Source organism: Sinocyclocheilus anshuiensis, unplaced genomic scaffold (genome assembly GCF_001515605.1).
Source record: "Sinocyclocheilus anshuiensis isolate Anshui unplaced genomic scaffold, SAMN03320099.WGS_v1.1 scaffold1891, whole genome shotgun sequence".
Taxonomy (NCBI): Eukaryota; Metazoa; Chordata; class Actinopteri; order Cypriniformes; family Cyprinidae; genus Sinocyclocheilus; species Sinocyclocheilus anshuiensis.
Window position 1 is genome coordinate 673,701 of NW_015549560.1, and position 9,538 is coordinate 683,238.

Here is a 9,538-nt window from a genome sequence, read left to right on the forward strand (position 1 = left end):
GAAGAGAGCATGGTCGTTTGACCGGAGCGGTGGGCAGCGTAACCCCCACCACCATACAGCACCAACGCCACCGCTGTCTGCCTGTTTGCACCCATGTCACGCTTGTGTGACACCCCACTTTGCTGTGCTTGTTTGAACTGTCCCACCCAATTAGCGCTAATAAGTGACTCGGTAAGGATGAGCAAACATGGTGTATACAATCCTTCCTTGTGCCCTCCCTGACGCTTAGCAGCCCATGAAAATCCCCCAAAGAGCACAACGCCTGCTAATAGACAGAGAACGCCAAACGCATCTCGTTTTCTGAGCAAACAAGTGCCAGTAAAGAGGCAAATTAATGACAAGTCATTTAAAGGGGTTTGTCGGGGAAATGATTTTGCCCACGTCTCACCGCTGAAGAATTGATTAGGACCTGCTCGATCAAAGTACCTGAATCAATAAAGTAGCGCAGAGAGAAGAGAAAAGACATGCTCCAGCTTAATTTATCCCCTGCACCATTTCTTGTAGGAAAAGAGAGATGAGAGGGGAGATACCATACTAATCTGTCAGGTGGAAATGAGCAGTCTTGTTAAGACAGAGGTGTTGACGGAAGGTTTTAGTGCCTATATTTACCTGCAGTTTGCTTCTTTAGCAGGCATCATACAGTAGCCCATGCTATGAGAAAGCAGTAGCATATGGAAAGTATTTAAAGGCTTTGAATTAGTATGTTTAAAAGTCCATAATGGTATGCTTTGTGTGTGTGTGTGTGTGTGTGTGTGTGTGTGTGTGTGTGTGTGTGTGTGTGTGTGTGTGTGTGTGTGTGTGTGTGTGTGTGTGTGTGTGTGTGTGTGTGTGTGTGTGTGTGTGTGTGTGTGTGTGTGTGTGTGTGTGTGTGTGTGTGTGTGTGTGTGTGTGTATACAAATATACAAAAAATTTGATAACACTTTATAGTATGGTTCCATTTGCTAACATTAGTTAACTACATTAGTTAACATGAACTAACAATAATACTTCTGAATTTATTCATCTTAATGTTAATTTAAACATTTACTAACAACATTATTAAAATCAACATTGTTGTTTACTAACAAGATTATTAAAATCAAAAGTTATATCTGTTAATTTTATTTAATTGACCTGACAAGAACAAACAACGAGTTTTTTTAACAGTTAACAAAGATGTGAAATGAATTGCCCATTGTTAGTTAATGCATTAACTAATGTCAATTAATGGGACCTTATTGTAAAGTGTTAATCAAGAATGCTGTAGTTATTGCTCAAATGCATATGAATGGTGCTAAAATAGTTTCATCTCATCTTTTGATTACATGGAATGTTATTACATTGTTTTATACTTTAATGAATGATTGCAATAACAATTGTTGCATTAATTAATTAACACAGAATATTTTATATTTGGAGGACAGCATCAGACCAGCTTTATTAGGGCCTTTCGTTACATTTGCTCAAACCTATAGCTTTAAGAATAACACAAAATATTGTATTGCATAATAATATGTAAGTATAGCATTAAGTGTCTCTGACTTTGAAAAGTATTATAATTCATTTATTTGTAAAGTTATTGCTAGATTAAATGGAACAGGTTGATGATTCAGGATAGGGTATTACAGCTATTCAGCATTAATGTTTTAATAGTTAGTAATATGCATAAACTGCTGGTCCGAGGTAAATCATAATATCTGATATGCTGCTAGAGCTGACTGAAGTTGAACTTCCTTGTTCTGTCTCTCATGTTTGTTTTTGTTTTTCCTCTAGTTTATTCGCGCCAGATGTTGGAGGGTACTGCGGGCAGATTGAAGCATTATTTTAAACATGGCTTTGCAGATTAACACACTTGCCAAGCCCTATGGAAGGCCCTTAATTGATTTCCCTTTTGACTGTTTACCTCAGCTGTAAGGGTTCCTGGAGCAGAGTGACAGCAGTGTCCTCCGTGTGCCGTAGCGCTCTGTGCAGCCCCGCCAGCAGCCCTGCCAAGTGCCTCATTAGTATTCCACGCAGTGGCATTTGCCAGCCCGAGTGTTGCCTTGGCAACACTGCCCACACAAGTGATGATAAATGAGGCTTTCAGTATCCTCTCCCTGTCTCTTTTTGCTCCTCGAACCACAGAAAGCAGTGCTGAGGAGGCCCTGGCCAGTGTACAGCTCTTCCCGCTGCAGGGACGGCCAGAAAAAGTGGGGTAATAAGGGTTTATACGATGCCGTTTATTCGACCGCGAGTGTGGAAATGAAGATGGTAGTTATACAGACTACAGCTCAGTGAAAGATTGATTTGAGGACAATTGTATTTCTATTTAAGAGTAACTCTTTTACTGTGGAGCAGGATTTATTTTGAAACATTTTTCATTCAGAAATTGCTAGCAAATTTCACAAATAACAACAAAGAAGCTGCAAATAACATTGAATTAAGTGTGAATTTTTGAAGTAGAGAGACTGAAATAGTATTTGCTCATAGAACACTCTTAATATATATATACATATATGTATAGAGAGAGAGAGAGAGAGAGAGATTTCGCTACATGTTCGTAATTACCCATTTACAACTGCAATTTGATTTATATCTTTGCTCTACTAACTTATTTCATTTCAATCATATAAGGAAAAAAAGAGTAATTTATAAAATACATTTTAAGTAAAAAAAAAAAAAAAAAAACGTTTAACTTAAAGATGTCTGAGCCTAGTAATTAGATGCATTTTCCTTGAGACTAAAAGAAAATGATTTGAATGCAGAACTCATCTTCAGTAATATCATATTACACGCAGACGGACTGTAGCTGGATGTGTTTCAGGATCCTCTCCTGATCCTGTGGTGATCATAATTAGCATAGATCAATCTAAGGAACAAATAATATGAATTTAGGGAAACAACATTAAAGAATAACAAATAATCATTTTTGGCACACTGGGTATTTTTGTATCGTACTGTGTTAATCGTTTCATATTCAAAACATAATCATTATAAATGTAAACATTTCAAAATTAACATGACACATAAATTAATTCACAGTCAGTTTAGATGTGTCACAGCATTAAAGGTATTCTGGGATAGTTTGCTTTTAACACTGCAACCAACACCAGACATTAAAGCAATGCAATTATGATCTGTGAAACAATTTAAACCAAAATGTAATACTATTAATTAAAAATAAAAAAAAATATTATGAGTGCAGTCCAAGCAGGCACACAATGTTGACCTGTTCAAGCAATTTTGCTTTAGACTGGCTGTTGTCACTAAGGCCATGGCTTACATGTAGATGAGAGGATGAAAGAGGAGGTATATTCTTCCTCATCCCGTTTAAACAAAGTAAGCCGAGTTATTGGTGTATTAGAGAGAGGGGCCTGAGAGGCTGGTTGAGATGAGACTCAAAGGCACTTTATTAAGAGTGAGGGGAAATGATCCGCTGAAGTATCTCTCCTTTATTTGTGTTGCAAATACTTAATTTGGCTGTGCAAATAGTCTCTCTCTCCCTCTCGGTGTATGATGCTTCTTCCCATCTCTAGGAATCTTATGATGAAACTGAATACTCTAAAACAACCAAAAAAAATGCATGCCTTCTTTTTTCATTACAATATTCTTTCATCTCTTATGGTAATGTACATATATTGAAGCATTTTTGCTTGAATTGTTTTCAACCTGCATAAAACCATGCTATTATTATTATTTTATTATAGTAACACAAGTATATGTTATTATAAAGCTATTAATTATAATTAATAATTAATTAACAGCAACATTAGAACAAAACATTAAAATTAGAGCAAAATCATGATTAATTTCAAAATTTTCAGCATTAGGTGGCATTTGCCTCCCTTCAGATGTTGTGATTTGACACTTTTGAGAACATACAGTACTATGACAAATGAGAAAACCATAACTGAGGCTACGTGATAATTTTATTGTTCTGTTAAATACAATGCTAACTAAATTTCAGGACAGAGTGGTCACTCGTTAGCTTTTTGATGAGTTCAATATTCTTGATATATGCACTGTATATTAAAAGATTATATTGCATTACAAATTATGGCTGCAAAGACCAAACTTTTGAAGAAAAGAAAACACACACAATAACGAATGTTTGATAATTCCCATTTATTAGAGAAAAAAGAAAGAAGTATATCGCTGGCAGATCAAATCAAGCCTGATTAAACTTCTCTAGGACACTAAGAAGCGACGGCTTCAAACAGACAGGAGACAATTGACGAGTGTGAACCTCGGCCTCTAGTGTCAGCCTAACAGAGTGGGAGTAGCCGGAGGGTGCCGAGGGGGAGGCCATGGCTATTAAAAGATAAATGTATTTTTTCAATCCATTATTCATGGCAGGGCTAAGCATGGAGTCAGGGGCTTAGCACTGCAGAGGAGCCCACCCGTACCGGCCCTCCCAGACCCCCACACTACGATAGAGGCCGAGCCAGCGACAGCTGGGAGAAGCAGAGAGAAAGGGTGGGACGAGGGAACTGAGAAAGGTCAAAAAAGAGAGGAAGAGACACAAAGAAGACACAAAAAGGTTTTCTGGGATGGGAAAAAAAGGGAATGAGGAGGAGCGAGATGACGCAAGAAAAAAAGTGAAGGGCTGCAAAGCACTCGGACATTTTTGAACTCTCTCTTAGTTCTGCCAATAAACACTAACACGCTCTTTCTCTTCACACACACTTGTTCGCATTTCACTTTCATGTATTTTCTGCTTGAAAGGTTTCAGATATTTCTAAAATAGAAATGGACTCATTGCAGATCGTCTGCTGAGAAAACAGATTAGAAGTGGACTAAATATCTTTCGTCAGTCATCTTTAAATTAAATGCAGCTCTGACGAGCAGCAAAAAGAATATGTCAAACATCTTTAGACGTCTGAAAAAGTGGCTGGAAGAGTTTTTTTTTCCCCTGTATTTTCACTTTTGTAGTAGCAGGTTTATAAAGTCCTATTGAATCTAAACATTACATGACTTCTAATTGCATGCAATTAAAACACTGCTGGATGAAACAACATTTGAACTGAAAACAAAATATCTTATTTAGGATTTAATATTTCCTTCTCACGCACTCGAACTTGCAAGAACAAAAACTGATGATCTATGTTATTCCAGCATGATTTGGGAATGTTCCTTAAGTGATTTGTTGAAAGCATGAAAATTTAACTTTTCTTGCAAAGGGGTGAATATGGTCAAGATTGCGTATTTGCTTATTTAATTACTGACCTAGAAATAGAGAAGGATTATATGCTTCTTATATACAATTTCTTATTCATTTTACAATATGAAATTTCTAAAATGTTGTAAAAACATTGATTATTTCCTGGTTTAAAAGAAAAACTAAGACTTAATGTGGTCTCAGACTTTAGGACATTTTAAAAATGGTACAAAACTGATCACAGTTTTATATATATATATATATATGGCGGTAGATGACAGATTGGGGAAAAATTGTTCTTACCTGTTCTTATTCTAAGCAGATACCTTCAGAATTATCTCATGATTGGTGATAATTGAGCACATGCTGCACAATTTATGTGTTTCCTGCCAATGGCCATTTAGCAGGCCTGTTTAATTGATGCTCTGATTATAAGCTTCTCCGAATGCTGCTCTGCCACCCATCCTTGTGTCCCCGCTTGCAGAGGCCACATGTTCTCAGTATGGAGCACAATCAGTGCCTTTACACAAAGAGACACATCCATCAAACCAATACAAACATTGCTCCTATAGGTGTATGTGCGTATGCATATGTTAAGCAGAGGTTAGATTTATGAACTTGTTTTCTTTAGGAAACTTTCTTCGAATAATTTTCACATTTATATTATTTATTCGACATCCATTACTTTTTAAAATTGTATCTTTTGTTACTCTTCCCAATATTCAAAATATGCAGATACATGTTCAATGTAAAACTAATTCCGATATCAAAATGGCATGAGACTTGTGATTTAGAAATTTACTTATGGCATGTCAGTGCAAAAAATCCCTCAAATAAGTTACGTAGTAGCCTTTCTTCATCAAAAGTGCTACTTTGGAGGTACAGGGAAACTTTGGTACAAAAAGCAGACATATATTGGCATAAAATGCACACCCACAGTCGAAAGAAAGGAAACGTTACATTACATGAAGAGACGGCGGACTGAACAAGCCGCCATGCTGAGCACATTTGTATTTACACAAGAGAGCACAAGGGTGGGGACAGAGAGTGCAGAGGCTGGAAGATATGTGGGGCGGCGGAGGGGGGTTGTTTGTGTGTGTTTGTGTATGTATGGGGCACCATGCCCATTTTTCCCATTTTAGTGTTGTGGGTGAAGCGAATTGCAAAAACAAAGCACGCTCATATTTGGGCTTTGACATGTCAAGGATTACTTGTTCCATTGAATGTGCTGCCTATTATCTGCTTATCACTCTCTGCTCTTTACTCTCTTTCTTGTCCCTGCTCAATGGCTTCCTCTCACTGTCCGTCCCACCCCGCGCACACACACACACACAAACACACGCTTGCTCCCTCCCTCCCCATTCTCTATCTTTTAACACTTACAAAACTGAAAAGATTCGGTCTGGGCTGGGCTCAGGCCACCTGGAAGCTGCAAAGGAGTTTGGCATCTCGCCAGTGGCCAGCTGTAGCATTGTGCTCTCCGCTGCCGTCTCAGTTAATTCCAGGCATTGGCGATTGTTGCCATCCCTGTTTACGGCCCACCGCCTCCGCGGCCTTCCCGGGTTCCCCTGGGCCGTTTGTCCCAGGCCATCTCTTGTTTAATGCTGTTTTGCAAGTTATTAAGCCCTGGAAGTCTATTACTCACAGTTCAGGGGCTGTGGAAGCCCACACAGCGGCGGCTGGGGGAGGGGCAGCGGACAGGCACACTCGCTGTCCTGAAAAGGCTTAGACGGTGGTCCATTCAGATCCCTAACGAGATCATTACCACTAACTAAATACAAACCTGACCCCTTCGACCCGCTGGGAAATTACGTAGGAGGTCCCTCCCGGTGTGGGACATTAATATGCCATCCCGGTACCCCTCCCTGTTCCTTCTGCCCATCCCACCCGCACCTCCCCCAGTCTATACTCTTCCCCTCTTTCTCTCCAATGGCCAGAAAACTAAACCTATCATCAAAAGAAGTCTAATCACTGCTGTGATTGTGGTAAACCAAGCCTGACAGACATTTCACTGAGACCTCAATAGAGCACATCAGTGCACCCTCCAAACCCTACCTCCACCCCCCTCGCTGGCGCTCTTATTTTCTCGCTTTTTAAAGCGAGAGCCAATGGGCGGCAAGAGAAGCTGGGTCTTTTCAGATTACTCGACACACTGTGTCCACTTTTCGGGAGACCACCTGGCAAGCTCATTTTAATATAATGCTGTCCTTCTTTCATTCGCTTTGCCTTTCTTTCTTTCTTTCCCTCCCTCCCTCCGTTTCTGTCACTTCTTCCTCTAATTCTGCCTCTCAAGCCAAGCCATGTCCGTGAATTGCATCTAATCCATTGACCCTGCTAGAACATTCCTGGTTAGCACTCGTTGGAAGAGGCTGGATTTGGGGGGATTACATGGTTGTGGTACTGCTGGGTGGCACCTGTGACTGGGAGTGAAGCGAAACAACTACGGCTCGCCACAGAGAGTACGAGAGCAACCCGCGTATCCCAACTTACGTTCTTTTATCCTCCTCCTTTTTTAGGCGAGGGATCATGGACTATCAGCCCTCTAATCTCTACCTGTAACAGTAATGCTGCGCTCCCATGCAGGGTGGCCTATGACCTGGGAGAACAGTGGAACGGCCTCAGGGTGAGGCGTGAGAGAGGGAGCCCTCCTAGCTTATGTGAAGTTTCTGTCACTCTTAGTGTTTCAAGTGTCTCCACTTCAGGGAGTGAGAGCTTAGCTGTACCACTGGAAATGAGTGGGTGTGTCTTTGAGAAACCAACACAACATTCCTGGACACTGCCACCACATATTGTCTCTTTCCAACTATCCCTCCCTCTATCGGACAATTTAAAGGACTCAAATTGTAAGGAATCCAACTTTCCTTCCAGGAATCAAAATCTAGTCCAAAAGATGATTAATTGAAACTCAACTAGCGCAACATCCTGACATCAGCCAAATGAATAAATCAATGCGTGACCTTTTTTTTAAATTTTTATTGGAGGGCTTATTAAACCAAGAAATATACTTACATTTTCCCTATCTGCTGCCTTTCACATCACAGCTCAGGATAGTTGTTAGCTAAGTGACTATGTACTTTCTTATTATTAACCACATTACGGCTTAGGTGATCAGCTGAAGAAGCAACTGCATCTGTGAATCTGCATGTATTCCCAGAAAGAGCAGTGCTCTTTACTAGGGCTGGGTAAAAAATATTGATTTCTCGATTTTAATCAATTCTTATTTTTATGAAACGATATCGATTCATATATCCAAAGAATTGATAGGTCTAGCATGTCAGATAATGAACGGAACATTGTAGCGCACCTCCCGTCCAATAAATTGGAATAAGCTTTGTTATTTGTTACTTTTGATATGAAGCAAAGTGTCAGATTTCAAATTTCAGCAGATACTCGACCGTGTGGTGCTGGAGCAGTTTATCGGCCGTCTCCCGAAGAAGACGGCTGAGTGGGTCCAGTGCCACCGCCCGGCGTCGCTGGACCTGGCCATCCAGTTGGCGGAAGACCAGATGGTGGCGTGCCCGGGGAGTCGGCGAATCCTTGCCAGCGGTCTCTCTCTCTCTCTCTTCCCCTAATGTCTCTTCCCCCCGTCCTGTTCCCTTTCCTAGGTCCCGTCCAGGAATCACTCCTCGAGTCCCTCCCCGGGGACGGGGCGGGCCCCCTCCGGAGTCTGCCGCTGGCACGAGAGCACCGCCCAGGGGGGCGGGGCTAGCCGGGGCGGGATCCGCAGGCCTTCCCTGTTTCCCACTCTCTCCACGTCAGTCCCTTGACCCACTTCCTGCCCGACATTTCATTGACCGGTGCCCGGTGATGGAAGTTGGAGCACTGATCCGGGTCCCGGACGACCCACAGGCTGCCCCCGATCAAGTTGGCCTGTACCAAATACCTGTGAGTATTAAGGGGGGTACCTATCTCATGTTTGTGGATTCAGGTTGTAACCAGACCTCGATCCATCAAAGCCTGATTCGGCTCGAGGCATTGGATAGAAGCCGCATGGTTCCGGTGCGGTGTGTGCACGGGGATGTGGTGAAATATCCTCTAATGTCCGTGCTGATTCAATTTCGGGGTCAAAAACATAGTGTGGAGGTCGCAATTAATCCGCACCTCCGGCATCCGCTAATTTTGGGGACGAATTGGCCAGCATTTAGTCAATTACTGGGTTGTTTGTGTGCGGATGTATCTTGTGGAGAGAGAAAGCTGGAGAACGGAGCAGACGCGCACATGGGAGAAGCTGAACCGGGACCGCGGAATACTGAGCCAGGGGAACGGAGCGTGAAGGAGAGGCTAATCCTCTCTGAACGTGATGATTTCCCCCTGGAACAGTCCCAGGATGAGTCCCTAAAACGGGCATTTGAACAGGTTCAGACCATCGACGGTCAGCCTCTCCATCCCGACCGTCCGCTCTCGTATCCCTATTTTGCTGT